Source organism: Palaemon carinicauda, chromosome 1 (genome assembly GCF_036898095.1).
Source record: "Palaemon carinicauda isolate YSFRI2023 chromosome 1, ASM3689809v2, whole genome shotgun sequence".
In the NCBI taxonomy this organism is placed as follows: domain Eukaryota; kingdom Metazoa; phylum Arthropoda; class Malacostraca; order Decapoda; family Palaemonidae; genus Palaemon; species Palaemon carinicauda.
The window spans coordinates 203,135,714-203,158,448 of NC_090725.1; the positions used below are offsets into that span (position 1 = coordinate 203,135,714).

A 22,735-nucleotide genomic window follows, 5' to 3' on the forward strand; every position below is an offset into this window, starting at 1 on the left:
CTCTGGCAAGATGCTTTCCAACAACGGTGGGACAACATCGACGTTTACGCCTTTCCCCCGTTCTGTCTGATGAGGAGGGTACTCAACAAGACCAGAACATCGGTCAATCTTTCAATGACCCTCATAGCTCCTTTATGGCATTACGCAGAATGGTTTCCGGACCTTTTGCAGCTCCTAAAGGAGCCCCCAAGAAAACTCCCTCCACGACACAATCTACTCAAACAACCACGTCAACATATTCCACAAAGCCGTAGCTTCGCTACGACTTCACGCCTGGAGACTATCCAGCATCTCCTCTCTCAGAGAGGATTTTCGCAACAAGTTGCGACTAGGATGACTGGATACCTGCGTAAGTCATCAGCAACAGTCTACCAGGCAAAGTGGAAAGTCTTCTGTGGTTGGTGTCGTGGAAGGGGTATCTCTCCACTCGATACCACTATTCCAGCAATAGCGGAGTTCCTCGTGTATTTGCGTGAAGAAATACGCCTGTCAGCCTCGGCAGTAAAAGGCTATCGCTCAGCCTTAAGCATCGCCTTCAGACTGAAAGGAATGGACATTTCTTCATCGCTAGAACTTTCCTTAATCATACGGAGTTTTGAACTTACCTGCCCTCAGTCAGAAGAGAGACCTCCCCTGTGGAACGTTGTTCGAGTTCTCAGGTCTCTTAAGAGACCTCCCTATGAACCATTATGCCAGGCAACCGACTGCCACCTGACTTGAAAGACGGTGTTCCTGCTAGCTTTGGCCTCGGCCAAGCGAGTCAATGAACTTCATGGTCTCTCGTATGACATCGCCCATTCAAGGGGATGGGGGGAAGTAACATTCAAATTCGTCCCTGAGTTTATTGCTAAGACTCAGAACCCGGGAATAGCGAATCCACGATTCGACTCCTTCCGGATTTCTAGTCTCCGTACTGTAAGAGATGACCCAGACCATCTCTTACTATGCCCAGTGAGGAGTTTGAGGCTGTATCTTAAGAGAACAGCTGCATCCCGTCCTCGTGTGCCTGCACTGTTTGTCAGCACAGGAAGGACCAAGAGGAGGGTCACCAAGAACACCATCTCTGCATGGATTCGCTAGGTCATAGACCATGCACTTAATCCAGACCCTCCTCCTTCACGTCCCCCCAGAGTTCATGATGTCAGGGACGTAGCTACGTCCCTGGCATTCAAGAGAAACTTCTCAGTAACGCAGGTTCTTCAAGCTGGGGTGTGGAATCATCAGACCACATTCACATCCCACTACCTGCAAGACGTGATCCACTGGAGACTCGATACGTTCTCTATCAGTCCTGTGGTGGCTGCACAACAGCTGGTTTAAAACCTCAAGCTCCTTATTGGACAAGTAGCAGAAGGTTGAGGGCATTGTTACCCGGTTTTAGTCTGCGTGAATGAAAAGGTTTGACTGTCCCCTATTCTTTTCTTCATTCTCCCCTCTATTGGGGAAAGCAGCATCCTGGGTTCTCTGCATAGCTGATCTTAAACCACTGCAGGTAAACCATGCTCCCTTGTGTACCTAGTATTAAGACTAATACTGTTGCATTTCCATACCCTCACGAGTTGGGATTGGGAAAGTCCTAGTTAAACAGTTTTTCCTTTTAAAGAACTCCGAATAACTTTACCAGGACAGTCACACTTCTACATACCTCAATTCATAGCTTGCATAGGCTGCGGACCTTGCATAGCAAGGTTTTAGCGAGGTGTAGGGACTCCTTATTTTTTTGAATACTGATACACTCAAATAAGGAGCCCCCGGGTAAAGCCAAAATCCAGATTGGGTGGGACGTCCACCCTTGCTAATGGGTGAGTCACCCTTATTAAATAGCGTGGGTTGTATTCCAGTTACGGAACAAATGACAAATTCGTAGATAACTTGTATTTTTCCTAACTATACAAACCTTAGCTATTTAAGCAAACTTACCTGCCAGCCCTATCCCCCTTGAAGTCCTACCTCCAAGCAAAGTGAGCTCAATCACAGGTGTGTGCAAGACTATTTGGTGTACAGTATGTGTAGGCAAAGGAAAACTGAACCGTAACGAGAGAGAAAGATCCAATATAATACTGTCCAGCCAGTCAAAGAACCCAAGAACTCTCTAGCGGTAGTATCTCAACGGGTGGCTGTGCCGTGGCCAACCAACCTACTACCTACCGATGCCTAGAAATACCCTCATTTTACGAAAAAAATCATGATACAAAAGCCACTCAGGAATGAATTAATTTTGTATTTAGTGCTATTACTACTATTATTTGTGTAAGTAGTCAACAAAATAATCATGAAAATTGATACAAATATGGTAGGAGCAATATAAGTGAAAAAAAAATAGAAATACCAACCGAGGTCGCAACCCTTTTCCACTTTTCATTTATTTTATTTTGATAGAAATTTTTTTATTACTAAACCCCTGAATGTTTTCATTTTTTTTTTTTTTTTTTTTTTTATAAAATAGCATGTGTTACGCAACAGTTACCAAATATATGTTGTAGGCTGTGCTTGGGTTGAAATAGTTGATTACTACTGCCTCGAGGGCGCAGCCCTTGGGGACTTGGAACCTTTTTTGTTACAGTATTTCCCTCTTAAGCCGTTTTGTGCCAATCCATAAAATGTTCCTTGGAGCTTAGTCCAGGCTCACGAGGGTACCCAGGGCAGGGGTAAATGGTGTCCTTCCTCTTCTTGAAGTCCCCGGAGCAGATGTTACATATCTTCTGTTTCCTTTGTTGAAATCAAACCCGAGCATGAAGGATGTCAATCTTAGGAATTTTCTGGGTTTTTTTACTTCTTCGCCTCTGCCTCCTTGAGAATGGCCCTGCCACCAGCACTATGGCGCAATACTAGATCCTTACTAACTTCAAGGATGAATGTCATGAAGTCCTTCTTATAACATGCCTGGTTCTTGTAAGCTAGGTAGAAATTCAGCAGTATCCGAAATATAAAATGAATGCCAAGTTTGATGAACCAGGCAAGGGATATTTTTCTATAGGCATATGGCTCAAGCAGCTGGTCAGCCATGTTAACACTACCCATTAGGCTTTTATATTTATTTATGTGCAATGGTGTATGATAGGATACAGTTTTATCACCGAAGTATGTTTCACACTTTTCAACCATGCCTGCTGTATACAAAGTTGTCAGTACATTGACCTCCTTCTTGTCCATGTACTTGACATCAAGTGTGTTGTCCTTCCTGGCAAAAATTAATTGGTATCTGGAGAGTTTGTCAGTCATCATTTTCTTGGATAGTCCTCTGCCAGCTCGTATACTCCAGTAACCGAGGTGTCCTTAGTGAGTAAATAATTAGCAAAACGATAAATGGTATACCCATCATCAGTCACTACATGACAGCCCTTGTCAAGTAAATCCCTCAAGAAATGGACTTTGACTATCTCTGAAATAGATAGGTCAGCTGCTCCTGGTTTAGTTAATGGAGAAATTTAAGTCCTTCTAGTGCATTAATGCTTCATTGACAGCTATATCCTCTCCTGGTATGAGCAGATTCTGGCTACAATGACGCAACAAATAAAAAAGTTCAATATGAGTTTTAGGTTTGTTCTTTTCTACTAGGTCTAAGGGAGCAAACCTGAAAAATTTTAGAAAGCAAAGAATTCGTGCTTAAGGCTTCTCTTTACAAAAAATCCTAGGTCCCCCTACCATTACATCTCGTGACCAATACATATATATGTGAGGGATTTTATTCACCCTCATTTTGATTAAAAAGCTAATAAAAACTTACATATCATTACGAGTAGCAGGCTTCCATAAAAGACCATTCACTTTCCTCTTTCTTGTGGAACTGAAATACTCTGCTGCCCAAAAATTCATCCATTCACAAAGTTTTCCGATTACATCATCATAGAAAAAACAAAGTGCATCACGTGGACAGATGAAATGTGATGTACAGCCAGAGATCCCATCGTCACCCTCACTGAAACTTGGTGGGGGTTCTGGGCATGTCACTGAATGGATCTGACATGAGCCGCCAACCTTCATCGACATACGTTCATTATTTTCAAATAATTTCTCATCACTGTCATCTTCTAAGTAACTATCATTGCTATGACTGTAATCCTCATTTGAGCTATTTGGCTGTTGCTCAGACCCTGATTCATAAGCACTATCATCACCCATAGTACTGAAAAAAAATGTTATGTGAAATAGCACAAAAACAAATGAGAAAACCTTTTAGAATTCAAATTCACAATGTTAGTTACAGTACAAAGCTATATAATGGCTATCACTGTATTCCTCATCTAAGCTATCTGGCAGGTATTCAGACCCTGACTCAGAAGCAATATCATCACCTATAAACAAAAATAAAATTACATGACATATGGAAACAAAAAGAAAAACGGTTTAGAATTTGAATTCACCATGTTTACTAAGAGTACAAAACTATGTAATTACCACCACTGTATTCCTCATCTGAGCTATGTGACAGATACTCAGTCCCTTACTTGAAAGCAATATCTTCACCCATGTACAAATATAAAATTATGTGAAATAGGGGAAAAATATTAGAAAAACCTTTTAGAATTTGAACTCACAATGTTTACTTACAGTGCAAAACTATTCAATTACTATCACTGTATTCCTCATTTGAGGTCTCTGGCAGGTGCTCAGACCCTGCCTCAGAAGAAAAAATAGTTTTCAATATTAAACTTACCCGATAATCATGTAGCTGTCAACTCCGTTGCCCGACAGAATTCTATGGAGGGATACGCCAGCTATCACAATACTAGAAGGGGGTGTACTTACCAGCGCCACCTGTGGCCAGGTACTCAAGTACTTCTTGTTGACACCTCCTCAATTATTCCTCTGTCGTGCTTCCGGCAAGACGTTCTGGGATACGCTTATGTTCTTGGAGTATTTTCACGACTTTGGTGAAGTATTTCTCTTTGATTTCGGCTGTCGCTTTACTGGAAACTTCTATATTAGCTTAGTTAGCTTTTGGAATTAATTTGATTAATTATGGTGACGAAGAGAGTATGAACTCTCTTTCACCTTTCAATGGCCGACCCTTCCCTTAGACGGAAGTGTTGGTGTCTAAGAGAGTATAGACTCTCTTAATTTTGCTTAACAAAAGTTATAGATTTATTTTATATCTCTCCGCCTCTTATAGGCCTCTTCGATTAACTTCCTTTTATTATAAACTTATTAAAATTAATTTTTATATTTGTTTATATTCGACCTTCCTAATAGTAGGCGGTCTTTTCTTGGTACCGAAGTTAATTAACATTGAGCCCGTCATTTCGGTTTTACCTGTTAACATATTATGCTATTTTAATGTCTTTGAAAGAATTTCTTTGATAGTCTAGTACTGTTTTCAAAGTTGAACTAACGTTTTGTTTTGTCTCTGCAGTTGTTGACGTTCAGAACGTTCAACTTGCACTCTATCGTTACGATAGAGAAAGAATTTTCACGGTTTCACGTTGCAGTAAGAGTAACCGTGTCTAGCGTTTTGTTCATTCTTTCTTAACTTAATGGTTTTGATCCTAATAAAGGAACTTTTCATTTTGGGAAATATTTCAGTTTTTTCCTTTAACAATAATATGTTTTAACGATATATATGATTGGGCTCTTCTCTCAGGTTCTAAGTCAAGAGAGAGAGAGAGAGAGAGAGACGGAGGGAGAAAGAGGAGGATAAACGTTTCATTCAAGCCTGCCAGGCGTACGAGTAACGTTGTTATCGTTTTTGCTCTTCTCCCTAGTCTCTTTAGGGGAAGAAAGTAAACGTTTCTAGAGTGATCTAGTGTTTAGTCTCTTTCCAGCCACTGAATTATTTATCTTTCATTAGATTTTTCTGTTTCATTGTAATTCTGTTTTCGCAATTACTAACTTTTGAGAAAGGATAGAATTGCGTGTTTCAGGTACAAACCACTTAAAGTTTCGAGTTCAGTGAAATAAGTGCAAACAGAAAATCAAAGTGATAAGTGATTAGCGCAAAGTGTGTCAGTGTTGTGCGTGAGGGTACTTCTGTGCGCGCCAGTCGTCCTCCCAGTCCGGGACCTCTTGCAAGCTCCCAAGCCCAGGGGAGAAGCAATGTCGAAGGGCATAAGGGTTCAGCAGGCCTTGATCGGCGCACAGAAGTATCCTCGGTGGTTGTGGGCGTGTCTTACCGAGACCGTCACTCCCACCCGCAGACGATTGAGCCCTTATTTTGCTCGTCTGCAGAAGAAATTTAGGGGAGAAAACGCTGGTCTCAGGTCTCAAGACCTCTTAAACGTAAAGTCCAGACCTATGCCAGACGTACGAAGTTAGAGTTCAACAACCCGGATGCAGTCATTGGGTTAGCTCTGACTCTCCTCAGTCATCAGTTGAATGCACTCCGCCTAAGAGGAGTAAGGTTCTGCCGCAACAGATCTCTGCTGTTAAGGCTTTACCTCAGCAGACCTTAGTGTCTGCCGACCCCAAGTTGACTCTACTGCAGTCCATGCAGTTACAACTTTCGGTCTTGATGCGTGAGTGTCGGGCTGAGAGTGTTGCGCCTCCGCCTCCGCCTACACTCCCTCCGCCTGCGCTCGCTCCGCCTGCGCTCGCTCCGCCTGATCGCAGTACCACCTGCCAGGCGTACGATGTTGAGCCACGTTCTGAGTTTGCTGTTCCCAGTGGTGTTCAGCCTCCGCCTTCTTTAAGGCAACCTTTACAATGGGATCAGGAGGATTATACCTCTCTTCCTCCGCCTCCACTTGCTGCTCCACCAGTGATGCAACACTCGGTTGAGGTACAACAACCTCTCCCGTCCTTGAGTCAGTCTCCTCAGCTCTCGCTGCAGCGAGCTCAACCCTCCACAAGGCAAGCACCACTACACCTTAGCCTTGCGCCTCAGGAGCCTCAGCTTGCGAGACATTTACCTTGTTCTGCGCAGCCTCTACCTCATCGCGCTCCGCTCACACCACAGGAACAGGAACTTGCTACTCCGCTTCCGCCAACCGCTCAGCAAGCGCAACCCTTGGGTTCAGCCACTCATGCCAGGAGTCAGCCTCCTCCACCCATGCGCCTACCTTCTGCTACTTCCTTTGATCAGCCTTTGCAGACTGAGCCTCAGGTGTTCCCTCAACAGAGTCTTGAAGAGGAAACCACAACTATTGTTGTTCCAGCTCGTTCTGACTCTGCTGTTCAGCATACCTTACCTCCATTTTCAAACCTTATGATAATGGAGGTTATTTGTATTACTTATAAAAATATATTTGTATTCCTTGCAATATATTTTTAACAATATCGCAGAATATGGCAAAAAATATGAATCATGAGTTATGAATGTAAGGTAAATATTATGTTGATATTTAAACCCCATGCAAGCATGCATAAAGCACTCTAGCACTGGTCATGGAATTTCTGAGAAATGTTAAACGCCATGCACACGCTCTGCTTACCTTACAGCATGCTCTACATACAGCATGCTCTGCTTACAGCATGCTCTGCATACTACATGCTCTGCATACAGCATGCTCTGCATTCAGCATGCTCTGCATACAACATGCTCTACATACAGCATGCTCTGCATACAGCATGCTCTGCATACAACATGCTCTGCATACAGCATGCTCTGCATTCAGCATGCTCTGCATACAACATGCTCTGCATACAGCATGCTCTGCATTCAGCATGCTCTGCATACAACATGCTGTACATACAGCATGCTCTGCATACAGCATACTCTGCATACAACATGCTCTGCATTCCTTACCGCATGCTTCTCAGTCACACATCTTTGGTTGTTGCCAACTCACTAGACTGTCAAGCAGTTTCATAACGTTGCCTTCTAGTCTGCTGCTTTGCACCAGTGAACCCTCACTGAGAGAACTTAGCTTTTCTAGGATATGGTCCCTGTAGATGAGAAAGTTCTTTTCTCCCTCCTTCTGATATTCCCTTGAGGACTCTGTCATTTGGAGGGAGCCTTTAGCTGCATAGCCTCTTATGGACTTTTATTTAAGCATAACATGCTTCCAGGGAAGGTAATGGTTCCACTTCAGTCGCTAATCCCGTCTGTTACCACACCTGCTCCCATAGACCTTGAGCTGTGTTGCAAGACATGCAGTCCAAGCTTAGTCCTTGTTAGAGGATTTTTTGTTTACGGAGTCAATGTGTCACGGGGAAGACGTTCAACAACCAACAGAAGTGACTTGTTGTGACGCAGTGCGGCAACCTCAGCAACCCGATAAGGAGTTGTCTGTACGACCCAGACAGTCTAGACAGATTCGGGTTGTCACTGTACTTCCTCGCTTGCCCATGATTGACAGTTCACAGACTGTGCAGCAGTACCATGATCTTGTGTCCGGCTCCGTCAGACGACTGGCTTTTAAGAGCTCCCACAAGTCGTCGCTGTCTGGAGATTTTCAAATGGACTATGGATCTGACCAAGGAACTGGGCCTCCTGGTCAATTTTGAGGAGTCTCAGCTCGTTCCATCCCAGACCATTGTCTCCTTGGGTATGGATCTTCAGAGTCGAGCTTTTCGGACTTTTCCGTCGGCCCCAAGGATCTTCCAAGCCCTAGAATGCATCCAGAGCATGCTGAGAAGGAACCGATGCTCAGTCAGGTAGTGGATGAGTCTAACAGGGACACTTTCATCGCTGGCCCTGTTCATCGTGTTAGGGAGACTCCACCTCCCCCCCCTTCAGTATCATCTAGCTGCTCACTGGATAAAGGACATGACGCTAGAGACGGTCTCAGTTCCTGTTTCCGAAGAGAGGAGGTCTTCTCTCGCGTGGTGTAAGAACAGCTTTCTTCTCAAGGAAGTCTACCTTTGGCTGTTCAGAAACACGACCGCCGTCTCCTCTCGGACGCATCAGACACGGGCTGGGGTGCGACTTTGGACGGACAAGAATGCTCGGGAACATGGAATCAGGAGCAAAGGACACTTCACATCAATTGCAAGGAGTTGTTGGCGGTTATTCTGGCCTTGATAAACTTCAAGTCCCTCCAGCTTAACAAAATGGTGGAGGTGGACTCTGACAACACCACAGCCCTGGCTTACATCTTCAAGCAGGGAGGGACTCTTTCGTGGAAGTTGTTCTAGATCGCAAGGGACCTACTCATCTGGTCTAAAGATCGAAAACTAACTGGTAACGAGGTTCATTCAGGGCGGTATGAATGTCATGGCAGATCACCTCAGACGGAAGGGTCAGGTCATCCCCACAGAGTGGACCCTTCTCAAGAATGTTTGCAACAGACTTTGGGCCCTGTGGGGTCAGCCAACCATAGATCTGTTCACTACCTCGATAACCTAGAGACTCCTGTTGTATTGTTCTCCGATTCCAGACCCAGCAGCAGTTCACGTGGATGCTTTTCTGCTGGTTTGGTTCCATCTCGACCTGTATGCATTCCCGCCGTTCAAGATTGTCAACAGGGTACTTCAGAAGTTCTCCTCTCACAAAAGGACACGGCTGACGTTGGTTGGCTCCGCTCTGGTCCGCGAGAGAATGGTTCTTAGAGGTACTGCAATGGCTGGTCGACATTCCCAGGACTCTTCCTCTAGGAGTGAACCTTCTAAGTCTACCTCACGTAAAGAAGGTACACCCAATCCTCCACGCTCTTCGTCTGACTGCCTTCAGACTTTCGAAAGACTCTCAAGAGCTAGGGGCTTTTCGAAGGAGGCAGCCAGAGCGATTGCCAAAGCAAGGAGAACATCCACTCTCAGAATCTATCAGTCTCAAGGGGAAGTCTTCCGTAGCTGGTACAAGACCAATGCAGTTTCCTCAACCAGTACCACTGTAACCCAGATTGCTGACTTCCTGTTATATCTAAGGAAAGTAAGATCCCTTTCAGCTCCTACGATCAAGGGTTACAGAAGTATGTTGGCAGCGGTTTTCCGCCACAGAGGCTTGGATCTTTCCACCAACAAAGATCTACAGGACCTCCCTAGGTCTTTTGAGACCTCAAAGGAACGTCGGTTGTCCACTCCAGGCTGGAATCTAGACGGGGTCCTAAGGTTCCTTATGTCATCAAGATTTGAACCTCTCCAATCAGCCTCTTTTTAGGACCTCACATTAAAAACTCTTTTCCTCGTGTGCTTGACAACAGCTAAAAGAGTAAGTGAGATCCACGCCTTCAGCAGGATCATTGTTTTCACATCTGAAACGGCTACATGTTCCTTGCAGCTCGGTTTTTGCTAAACGAGCTTCCTTCACGTCCTTGGCCTAAGTCGTTCGAGATCCCAAGCCTGTCCAACTTGGTGGGGAATGATCTGAAGAGAGTACTTTGCCCAGTTAGAGCTCTTAGGTACTATCTAAAAAGGTCTTAACCTTTACAAGGACAATCAGAAGCCTTATAGTGTGCTATCAAGAAACCTTCTTTTCCAAGTTCTAAGAACTCAGTTTCTTACTATTCAGGCTTCTGATTAGAGAAACACATTCTCATCTGAAGGAAGAAGACCTTGCTTTGCTGAAGGTAAGGACACATGAAGTGGGAGCTGTGGCTACTTCAGTGGCCTTCAAACAGAACCATTCTCTGCAGAGTGTTATGGATGCAACCTATTGGAGAAGCAAGTCAGTGTTCGCATCATTCTATCTCAAAGATGTCCAGTCTCTTTACGAGTACTGCTACACCCTGGGACCATTCGTAGCAACGAATGCAGTAGTAGGCGAGGGCTCAGCCACTACATTCCCATAATCCCATAACCTTTTAACCTTTCTCTTGAATACTTTTTATGGGTTGTACGGTCGGCTAGGAAGCCTTCCACATCCTTGTTGATTTGGCGGGTGGTCAATTCTTTCTTGAGAAGCGCCGAGGTTAAAGGTTGTGATGAGGTCCTTTAGTATGGGTTGCAGCCCTGTATACTTTAGCACCTTTGAGTTGATTCAGCCTCCCAAGAGGAACGCTGCGCTCAGTAAGGAAGACGATCTTATTAAAGGCAGAGTAACGGTTCAAGTCGACTTCCTTACCAGGTACTTATTATTTCATTGTTATTGTGGATAACTGATTATATGAAATACGGGATACTTAGCTATCCTTTAGTCTTGTACACTGGTTTTTCACCCACCCCCCTGGGTGTGAATCAGCTACATGATTATCGGGTAAGTTTAATATTGAAAAATGTTATTTTTATTAGTAAAATAAATTTTTGAATATACTTACCCGATAATCATGATTTAATCGACCCTCCCTTCCTCCCCATAGAGAACCAGTGGACCGAGGAATAATTGAGGAGGTGTCAACAAGAAGTACTTGAGTACCTGGCCACAGGTGGCGCTGGTAAGTACACCCCCTTCTAGTATTGTGATAGCTGGCGTATCCCTCCATAGAATTCTGTCGGGCAACGGAGTTGACAGCTACATGATTATCGGGTAAGTATATTCAAAAATTTATTTTACTAATAAAAATAACATAATTACGTGAAAAAGGGAAAAAAATGAGGAAATAATTTAGAATTCGAATTCACAATGTTTACTCACAAAACTATGATAATCGTTCATGCATGACTGTGTGAGGCACAGTGGCTAAGTATTCAAGATAGCCCTCCCCATACCACATATGAAGATGACGTCACGACATCCGTCAGATATTTATTATTATTATTATTACTTGCTAAGCTACAACCCTAGTTGGAAAAACAGGATGCTATAAGCTCAGGAGCCCCAACAGGGAAAATAGCCCAGTGAGGAAAGGAAACAAGGAAAAATAAAATATTTTAAGAACAGTTACATTAAAATAAAAATTTCCTATATAAACTATAAAAACTTTAACAAAACAAGAGGAAGAAAAATTAGATAGAATAGTGTGCCCGAGTGTACCCTCAAGTAAGAGAACTCTAACTCAAGAGAGTGGAAGACCATGGTACAGAGGCTATGGCACTACCCAGACAAGAGAACAATGGTTTGATCTTGGAGTGTCCTTCTAGAAGAGCTACCCTTACCAAGAGGAAAGTAGCCACTGAACAATTACAGTGCAGTATTTAACCCCTTGAGTGAAGAAGAATTTTTTGGTAATGTCAGTGTTGTCAGGTGTATGAGGACAGAGGAGAGACTGTAAAGAATATGCCAGACTATTCAGTGTTTGTGTAGGCAAAAGGAAGGAGAACCATAACCAAAGAGAAGGATCCAATGTAGTACTGTCTGGCCAGTTAAAGGACCCCGTAACTCTTTAGCGGTGGTATCTCAATGGGTGGCTGGTGCCCTGGCCAACCTACCACCTTATTGGCAGAAATGAATAGTGGGTGGAGCTTGAGCGACTGGTAAATAATGTGTTGCCTTAAACTCCTCCTAATGTATAAAAACTGCTTTGCCTGGTTAGGAACAAAATATTGGGTAGCTGTACACATGGCTTCTCTTTCTTACGACAGTATTACCGTGACATACAAGCATCCCAACATAAGAGCAAATTGAGCTAGCCGCCGAAAAAAGTTTTGCATTGAGATAGAAGCACAAACTTGAGATACGAGTATGCTTACAGATACCGACGCTAGGTGGCCAAGCGCATGGGAACTGCTCTCGTGGCCTGCATCGCTCGTTCATTTCGCGTGATCTCCGACTACTGAACATATCTCCGAGCATCGCCCGTATTGTTTGCGTTATTTACGTGGTTTCAATTTTAATTTGTGGACAATTAACTTAAAAAGTCATGGGTCTAAAGCAAGCGAGGGGAAACATTAGAAGTGATAAGAAAAAGCGCATGATGACAGTAGAGGTGAAGCATGAAATTATCGAAATACATGAGAGTGCGGTACGCATGACTGAGCTGGCCTGCCATTATGAGAGGAGTACATCGACAAAATGTACCATCCTCAAACAGAAGGATGCTATCAAGAGCACGAAGCCTTCCAAATTCCTAATCATCCTGTCAAAGCTCCGGACTAATGTAAATGATGAGATGGAAATGCTTCTGTTGCTGTTGATAAAAGAAAAACAGTTGGCAGGAGATAGCATGACTCAGACGATCATTTGTGAGAAGGCCAGCGCAATCTATGAAGACTTGAAACAAAGGGAAGCAGCTGCGACTGGGGAGACATCAGTGCCAGTGGAGACCTTCAAAGCCAGTCGTGGCTGGTTTGATAGTTTTAAGAAGCCAACTTGGATCATCTCAGTTATGAGGCATGGGGAAGCTGCGAGTTCTGACGTGGAAGCCGTGGAGAAGTATGTGGAGCGATTTTCCTCGCTTGTTACTGCAGAATGTTACATCGCCCAACAAGTCTTCAACTGCAATGAAACTGGCTTTTTCCGGAAGAAGATGCCCTGGAGGACATTCATCACGGCAGAGGAGAAGAAACTGCTGGGCCATAAACCCATGAAGGATAGATTGACTCTAGCCTTGTGTGCTAATACCAGCGGTGACTGCAAGATCAACCCACTGCTGGTACCCTCCTAGTCTTAAAGATGACATTCTGGATAAATTCAAATTCTTCAAAGCCCAACACCAAACCACTCCTCGAGCCCATTGACCAACAAGTCATTGTAAACTTTAAAAACTGTGCACCAAGTGTTTGTTTAAAAACTGTACACAAAGTGTTTGTTAAAAAAATGCTTTGATGTCACAGATAACACCAATCTCACCTGTCTTGAATTTTGGACGGAACTTTTCAATATTTTTCATTGTTTAAAAATTGTCATTGAAACATGGCAGGGTGTAATGCTGAGAACCTTCAATTCAGCAAGGAAAAAATTTTGTCCAAATTCCTTAGCTGAAAGGAACTTCGAAGTGTTCGATACGCCGCAGCCTGACCCTGAACCCATTGTGTTGGAAGAGATTGTGTCTCTTGGAAAGTTCATGGAGCTGGAGGCAGATGAGGCAGATGTCAACGACCTTCTCGAGGAGCATCAAGAAGAGCTCACAACGGAGGAATTGATCAAGCTCCAGATAATGCAACATACAGTGTTTCAAGAACTCAGTAGCGAGGAGGAGGCAGAACGGAAGGAACTTTTTCTTCGAAAGAATGAGATTAAGGAAATGTTGGCTAATTGTCTGATTTTGTTGAAAAGAGACACCCTGATAAATTGTCTTGTGGTTGTGCTTCATCTCTTTAACAACACTTGCCTAACTCATTTCCTCAGCATTTTGAAAGGGAGGCAGAAACCTCCTTGGATAGGTTTTTTTAAATACCTGCAACAAGTGAAAGCGCAAGCAAGGCAAAAGGAGCTAAGACAAGTGAGGAACAGTAAAAAAAAAGAAAAATTAAATGAGAAAATAAGATACATAAGATTAGATTTTATTTTAAGATTAAGTAAGCTAATTTAATTTAAGTTAATTTAAAGTTTAAGTGTTATGATATGTAGTGTAAACAACAGTGTAAATACCGTATATGTACCATCCAATTCTCTCCCTACTCCTCTGCACACACTGGCGTTAGCCGCTGCCACCTGTCTCGAAGGTAAGAACTTCATAATAAAGCCACATTTTATTACAGATCACAGTCCAACAATCATTTATGTCATTTTATGAGTGTAGGTAAAAGCATGTTTTTTCATTGTTGTATCATTGATTTGGATGTTTTAAGAGGGTGGGAATGACTTAATTTTTTTCAATTGTTTTATATCGTTAAAATTAATTTTGGATATGAGTGCATTGGTATACGAGCTTGGTCCTGGAAAGCATTATGCTTGTATGTCAAGGTATTACTGTATATGGTAAAACATGTGCACTTATACATAGCAGTGTTGAAGGAGTCGAGTGGCTTAAGCTTTTAATATTTAATAATTTTAGGGAAGAAATATCTAAGCAAGTAGGAAGGGAGGTAGAAATCTTAGTGACAATGTCTAAATAAAAAATTAACGGGTTCTGGTAACAGATCTGGGAAGAAGGCTGTCAATGGGATTCAGGGGCATGACTCTTCAGATTACGATTTGTTAGTTCTTGATACACTCTAGCAGTATTAATAAACATGGATTTCTTTGTTTCACTATCATCTGCTTACGTTAGTGTTGCGCTATGCGGTATCCATGATACTGTACCCCATTTGTCACCAACTAAGATGCGATCTAGGACGTGTTTGCCGCTATTACGATGTTTCAATCTCTAAACAAAAGGTTTCAACAACAGCAATGGAAATATTAGTTGTTCCGTAACCGAAATACAAACCACGCTATTTACAAAGGGGGGGTATTACTTTTAGCGCAGCTGAAATGACGAGCCAATAGTTTTTAACGAGGGTTAATTACCCCCGCGCTAGTTAGCGGGGGGTGGGGAAGGGTAGCTTGCTACCCCTCCCCCCTCCACACACTGGTGACTTGCTTCACTTCACTTTTGGCTCGGCAGTGATCAGACGTGTCTGCTCATCGCCTTCGTGACAGCCTTTAATTTTCTGCTTTTTCTTTTCAGCGTGTGTGTTGGTTGGAAGTTGACCTTCAGTTATTTTTTTACTATGCGTACATGCCCTGGAGTTGCCGGCCGTCCTTGTGGGACTTTCATGTCGGACGTTAATACGGATCCACACACCCTCTGCCCTCAATGTCGGGGCCGACGGTGTGACCAGGATAACATGTGCCGTGAGTGCAGGGAGTGGTCTGCCTCCCAGTGGGAGAGGTTTGCCGTCGGCGTAAGAAGAAGTCCAAGAGAGACCGTTCTCCTCCGGGGTTAGCCTTGAAGGAGGAAGGTTCTCGGGACTCTTCTTCCGCCGCCCAAACCTCCTCCGAAGCTCCCCCTCGGCCGCCTCCTAAGGAGAGTCGTCCGAGTGGGAGCGCAGGCCCTTGTTCTGTTTCCCTACCTTCGGTGGGGGGAGAGGGCGTCGCCTCCCATAGCGAGGCGGTTCCCCCTCCTCCTCCGGGGGAGGTTATTAATAATGCCTTATCCAGTGATGATCTTTTACAGATTTGGTCGTCCCTGGGGCTTAAGGGCTTGCCCTCCAGGGTCGCTCTTATTGACCTTGTCTCGTTGGGGGCCGCTGTTAAGCAGTCGCCGGTGGTAGCAGAGGTAGACCCTCTGTCTATTGTCGACGTCGTGGTGACAGAGGCCTCCGACGTGGCTGGGCCTTCCGCCGCAGTTGCTGTTGCTGGTGATGGTGCTCAAGGCTCTCCTCCTCCTTCCTTACATCCTTCGAAGGGGGAAGTGAGTCCTTCGGTCTCGACTGCTGCTCAGCTTCCTTCTGAGGGAAGTGTTTTGACGGAGACTCCCCTTCGGAGGACCGATGGTCCCGACGATCTCCCCCGAGGCCGCCTCCGCCGTAAGGCTCACCGCCCTCTACGCCACAAGGGCCTCCCTTCCCCTTACAGGGGGACTAAGAGACGCCTTTTTGGGTCTTCGTCCTCCGGGGGGGACTCTCCTCGTCAGCCTCAACCTACTGCTCCGCCCTCCTTGAACCTCTCTGCAGACCGCTCACCATCTCCTGCCGGATCTTCGCCTTCTGGAGAACTCGTCACCCGACGGGCAACGGTCCCTTCGGGGCTAAGGGATTCTTCCCTTACGCGAGCAGTGCTAGCGCACAAGCGCTCTCCTGCTCGCCAGTGCTCACCTGTTCGCCAGCGATCTCCTGCTCGCCAGCGCTCTCCTGCTCGCCAAGACTCTCCTGCTCGCCGACGCTCTCCTGCTCGTCGGCTCTCTCCTGATGTTCGCCCCCCTCGCCAGCGCTCTCCTGCTCGTCAGCTCTCTTCCGAGCGTCAGCGCTCATTTGAGGACCATCACCCTGCGGTCTCTGACCACCCTTTAGTTCCTGCTGAACTCCCTGCTCACCATCTGCCTGGTCCTGTGGCTACGCAACATCGTGCTGCGCGTGTGTCAGAAACACATGTTCGCCAACGCACCAGCGATCTTCCCGTTCCTGCTCGTGAACGCGCCGCACCACCTGTCCTCTCACAGGACACGCGTCAACCTTCTGCTCGCCAGCGATCACCAGCTCGCCAGCGATCACCTACGCGCCGGCGATTACCTCCTCGCCAGCGTTCACCTGCTTGCCAGCGCGCACAGGCGATCTTAGTATCGCCTATTCAACAGCGACAACTAACGCGCCGACGTTCGCCAACGCTCCTGAAGGAACATGGTTCGCCAGCTTCTAGCTCGCCATCGCGCGATCGCCCGCCTGCACATGCCGCTCGCCATCGCTCGCCATTGCACGATCGCCCTCCTGCGCATGCTGCTCGCCAGCACGACCCTGCACGATCGCCCGCTTACGCATGCTGCTCCTCATCGCACAACCCTGAACGATCGCCCTCCTGCGGATGCTGATCACCATCGCACCCCATCACGCGATCATTCACCTGCGCATGCTGCTCGCCATCGCACAACCCTGAACGATCGCCCGCTTACACATGCTGCTCCTCATCGCACAACCCTGAACGATCGCCCTCCTGCGGATGCTGATCACCATCGCACCCTATCACGCGATCATTCACCTACGCATGCTGCTCGCCATCGCTTACCATTACGCGGTCATTCACCTGCGCATGCTGCTCACCATCGCACACCAGTGCGTCGACATACCACATCGCGCCATCGCCAACTTGAGCGACTGCACTCACCAGCTCGTCATCGATCGCCTGTGGATCTACATCGCCAGCGATCTTCCTCACCTACGCGGCAGCACGATCCCTCGCCGTCGCGCCAACGCTTGCGTTCATCGCCTCGGACACGTGTTCATTTACCTGCCCACCCTCGCGCCCACTCGCCTGTGCGCCCGCGCGACTGCTCGCCTGTGCGCCCGCGCGACCGCTCGCCTGTGCGCCCGCGCGATCATCCACCTGCGCGCCCGCGCGATCGCTCGCCCGCACTCCCGCGCGACCATTCGCCTTCGCGCGACCATTCACCCTCGCGCGACCATTCGCCCTCGTGCGACCATCGTTCGCAGCGAATTCCACAGCTGGTGGTAGCAGCAGGGACGCGTGCTCCTAGACGGCACTCGGGATCACCTCCATCAAAGCACAGGTTGGTAGTGCAGGACGAAGACAGGTCAGTACAGCATTCTTCCCACCTTCTTTTCAGGCAGGTACCGTCGTGTCCACTCCAAAGGATCTCCCGATCCCTTTCTCTTTAGCGAGGATTTCGGACTCTGTGTCCTTGGAGCAGCAGACTTGGTTTGGTCCGCTGGCACGGGCGTTAGTGAGGGTTATGAAACCAGCACTCGTCGGCCAGGGTGACAAACCAGCGGCTGTCTCTCCTACGCTGAAGAGAAAGAGAGGAGTGGACTTCGTGGTGACTTCCCCTAGGGCGAAGTTGGTTCCCAAGAGGTCGGTCTCGAAGGTCCCTTCTCCTGCACGAGTACTCTCTCCTTCTCCCGTGGACGAGGCCTTTCCGTCCTCAGGTGAGTCCAGTGGGGCGGTAGTCTTCCCCTCGGCACCAGGGGGGGAGACTTCGCTTCAGGCAGGAGAATCGTCTCGTGAGGAAGGGGCCCCTCGAACCTCGTTGTTGGGATCCTGTATCCCTCCCAGGAGGGAACCCAAGGATTCCAAGACCGTCCCTAAATCCTCTGCAAGGATTCGTCAGGAACCCACGACTACCCAGGGGAATGTCCACGTATCACCCCAGGAAGAGATTCCTGGGGCAGGAGACTTAGCTGCCAGCCCGCAGGGAGGAGAACAGCAAGAGTCCGAACATGCCTTCTGGCAGGTCCTAAGCCTGATAAGGACACTTAACAGACTTACGGATCCAGTCATCGCCCCCCGTGAAGGCAAAGACACGATTCTGGATGAAGTGTTTGACGTTCGGAAGGCCCCTAAGACCAGTGCAGCTCTGCCCTGGTCTCGGGGGCTGAAGAGTGCCAGAGCTAGGGCCAACGCTCAGCTCGCACTTCTTGCCTCCTCCAGTCGTTCCACTGCCGGGAACAAGCTTATCCCTCCTCCTCGCCTTCAGCAGAGGAGGTATTTCGAGATCCTGGGTGAGCACAACCTCGCTCTTCCTCTCCATCACTCTGTGGAGGAGCTGGTGAAGGGAGTTCCCCTGGAGAAACTCTCTGCCCGGCAGGTGTCGTTCTCGGCGGCAGAGATCCTTAACCACGAGAAGGTCGCTAAGTGTGCCATGCAGGCCACTTCGTGGCTGGACTTCTGGCTAGGATCTCTGGGCATCCTATTGCGATCGGAGGACTTGTCCAAGGAGACCAATAGGAAGGCCCTAGAGACCTTCTTGCTCTCGGGCACCCGCTCCATCGAGTTTTTGGCGCACCAGGTTACCACCCTGTGGGCCAACTCGGTGTTGAAGCGTCGCGATGCTGTGTCCGAGAGATTCCATCTGAAGGTCCCCGCCGTAGATGTGTGTAGGCTCCGACATGCTTCCCTTCTGGGGGAGAGCCTGTTTGAACCTCAAGACTTGGAGCGAACGGCTGAGAGGTGGAGGAAATCCAGCACGGACTCCCTCCTACACAGGGCCCTTACAACTCGGCCCTATAAGCCTCCAGCCCCGCCACAACAGCAGCAACAGCCTCGTAAGGCTCCCAAACAGGCACCGGCAGCTAAGAAAGTGGTGTCTAAGCCCCAGCCCTTTCCAGCCAAGGTCAAGAGGGGCGGTAAGTCCTCCAGGGGAGGCAAGACTCCTAGGGGTGGCGGCCGCGGCCGCAAGCCCTAGGGGTGGCAGTCCCCCTGCGTGTCCACCTGTGGGGGGATGCCTTCAGCGTTGCGTCCGCAGGTGGCAGCAACACGGGGCCGATGCTTGGACGGTCTCAGTGATCGGCCAAGGTTATCGCGTCCCGTTCACGTCATCTCAACCTCCCCTGACAGCGAATCCAGTGTCGTTGAGCTCCTATGCCATGGGATCGGCAAAGGGGCTGGCCCTTCAGGCCGAAGTCGAGACCATGTTCGAGAAGGGTGCTCTCCAGGAGGTCGTGGACGGCTCCCCAGGCTTCTTCAGTCGACTCTTTCTTGTAAAGAAGGCTACTGGAGGCTGGAGACCCGTCATCGATCTCTCAGCTCTGAACAGGTTTGTCAAACAAACCCGGTTCAGCATGGAGACAGCAGACACGGTCAGACTTGCGGTGAGACCACAAGACTTCATGTGTACACTGGATCTAAAGGACGCGTACTTCCAGATCCCAATCCATCCGTCTTCCAGGAAGTACCTGAGATTCTGCCTAGACAACAAGATCTACCAGTTCAAGGTCCTGTGTTTCGGTCTCTCCACAGCTCCTCAGGTGTTCACCAGAGTGTTCACCCTGATTTCATCTTGGGCGCACAGGAACGGCATTCGTCTCCTTCGTTACCTAGACGATTGGCTGATCCTAGCAGACTCGGAGTCGACCCTTCTTCGGCACCGAGACAGGCTTCTGGATCTTTGCCAGGATCTGGGGATCGTGGTAAACCTCGAGAAGTCCTCTCTGCAGCCGTCCCAACGACTGGTTTATCTAGGCATGCAAATAGACACCAATCTCCACAAAGCCTTTCCATCAGACGACCGGATAGCAAGGCTGAGGAGGTTGGCGAAGCCTTTCCTCAGGCGAAAAGAACTCCCCGCCCAATCGTGGTTGCGTCTCTTAGGCCACCTATCCTCCCTGGCCCGTCTGGTTCCAAACAGCCGCCTCAGGATGAGATCCCTTCAATGGCGGCTCAAGTCCCGGTGGAATCAAGGATCCGATTCCCCGGACATTCTGATCCCAATGGGGTCTCTGGAACAGACGGACTTGCGGTGGTGGCTGGCCGACGAGAACCTGCGGAAGGGAGTGAGTCTTCTCGTCCTCCCCCCGGAATTGACTCTGTTTTCGGACGCGTCAAAAGAAGGGTGGGGGGCGCACGTTCTGAACCAGAGGGCCTCAGGCCTTTGGTCAGAATCAGAAAAGTGCCTACACATCAACCTGCTAGAATTGAAGGCCGTCTTTCTGGCTCTTCAGCAGTTCCAACGGTCCCTGGCGGGTCACTCCGTGGTGGTGATGAGCGACAACACCACGGTAGTGGCTTATATCAACAAGCAGGGAGGCACTTTTTCGCAACAGCTATCCCATCTTGCAGTAGAGACTCTGAGGTGGACCGAAACCCACTCGATAACACTATCAGCTCGCTTCATTCCTGGCAAGAGGAATTTGCTCGCCGACAGTCTGAGCAGGGCTTCGCAGATAGTGAGTACCGAGTGGTCTTTGGATCCTCAGATAGCCAACAAAGTCCTGACTTTGTGGGGTTCCCCGACGGTGGACTTGTTCGCGACAGCCTTGAACTTCAAGCTGCCCCTGTACTGCTCACCAGTCCCGGACCCCAAGGCACTCTGGCAAGATGCTTTCCAGCAACGGTGGGACAACATCGACGTGTACGCCTTCCCACCATTCTGTCTGATGAGAAGGGTGCTCAACAGGACCAGACTATCGGTCAACTGTTCCATGACTCTAGTAGCTCCGCTATGGCATCACGCGGAATGGTTTCCGGACCTTCTGCAACTCCTGACGGAACTCCCAAGGGAGCTTCCTCCACGAGACGAGCTTCTCAGACAACCCCACTCCGGTGTCCCTCACAGAGCCGTAGCCTCGCTTCGGCTTCACGCCTGGAGACTATCCAGCGTCTCCTCGCGGAGAGAGGCTTTTCGCAACAGGTTGCGGAGAGAATGTCTCGGCACCTGCGAAGGTCCTCTGAGGGAGTCTACCAAGCGACGTGGAGAGTCTTTTGTGGTTGGTGTCGTGGAAGGGGTATCTCTCCACTCGATGCCACTATTCCAGCAATAGCGGACTTCCTTGTGTATCTGCGAGAAGAAATGCGCCTTTCTGTCTCGGCGGTGAAAGGCTATCGCTCAGCATTAAGCTTGGCCTTCAGATTGAAGGGCGTGGATATTTCTTCGTCGCTAGAACTCTCTTTACTCATACGTAGCTATGAGCTTACCTGCCCTCAGTCGGAAGTGAGACCCCCTCCTTGGAACGTGGTTCGAGTCCTCAGGTCTCTCAAGAGACCTCCCTTCGAGCCATTACGCCAGGCTTCCGATCGCCACCTGTCTTGGAAGACGGCTTTCCTACTCGCCTTGGCCTCGGCCAAGCGAGTTAGTGAACTTCATGGTCTCTCGTACGACATCGCCCATTCAAGGGGATGGGGGGAGGTAACGTTCAGGTTCGTCCCTGAGTTTGTGGCCAAGACTCAGAATCCTGGAGTGCCGGATCCTCGGTTCGACTCTTTCAGGATCGCGAGTCTCCGTTCTGTAACAAATGACCCAGACCAGCTGCTACTATGCCCAGTGAGGTGTCTGAGGTACTACTTGAAGAGAACGGCTGCAGTCCGTCCTCATGTGCGAGCTTTGTTTGTGAGCACAGGCAGGACAAAGAGGAGGGTCACCAGGAACACCATCTCAGCTTGGATTCGAAGGGTTATCCACCATGCCCTGAATCCTGACCCTCCTCCGTCACGTCGCCCTCGGGCCCACGATGTCAGGGGTATTGCTGCATCCCTGGCCTTCAAGAGAAACTTCTCTGTGACGCAGGTACTTCAAGCTGGGGTCTGGAAGCGTCAAACGACCTTCACAGCCCACTACCTGCAAGACGTGACCCACAGGAGCCTCGATACGTTCTCTATCGGCCCTCTGGTGGCTGCACAACAGCTGGTCTAACCTCAGGCTCCTTTTTGGACAAGTAGCAGTAGGTTGAGGGCGTTGTTACCCGGTCTTAGTCTGCGTGAATGAAAGAGTATGTCTGACCCTTACTTCTTTCTTCATTCTCCCCTCTCTTGGGGAAGCAGCATCCTGGTCCTCGCATAGCCGACCTCGACCTCTGCAGGTAACCCATGCTTCTTTGTGCTCCTAGTATTAAGCTTAATACTGTTGCGTCTCCCATACCCTGACGAGGTGGTATGGGGAACGTCCTATCCTAGAATTCCTATCTGAAGGTCTCAAGGTCAACTTCATAGGACGAGTCACACTCTCCTCCTCACACTGCTTATGTAGGCCACTCGTTCCTAGCGATGCTAGGAACCTGTGAGGTACAGGGGCTCCCT

The 22,735-nt window shown here is 48.1% G+C and overlaps 1 protein-coding gene across 1 annotated transcript in view; it reads left to right on the forward strand.

Moving 5' to 3' along the window:
• The window catches only part of LOC137637807 (tRNA (34-2'-O)-methyltransferase regulator WDR6), a 408,022-nt gene that overhangs the window by 100,852 nt on the left and 284,435 nt on the right, over window positions 1–22,735 (forward strand). The window lies entirely within an intron of this gene.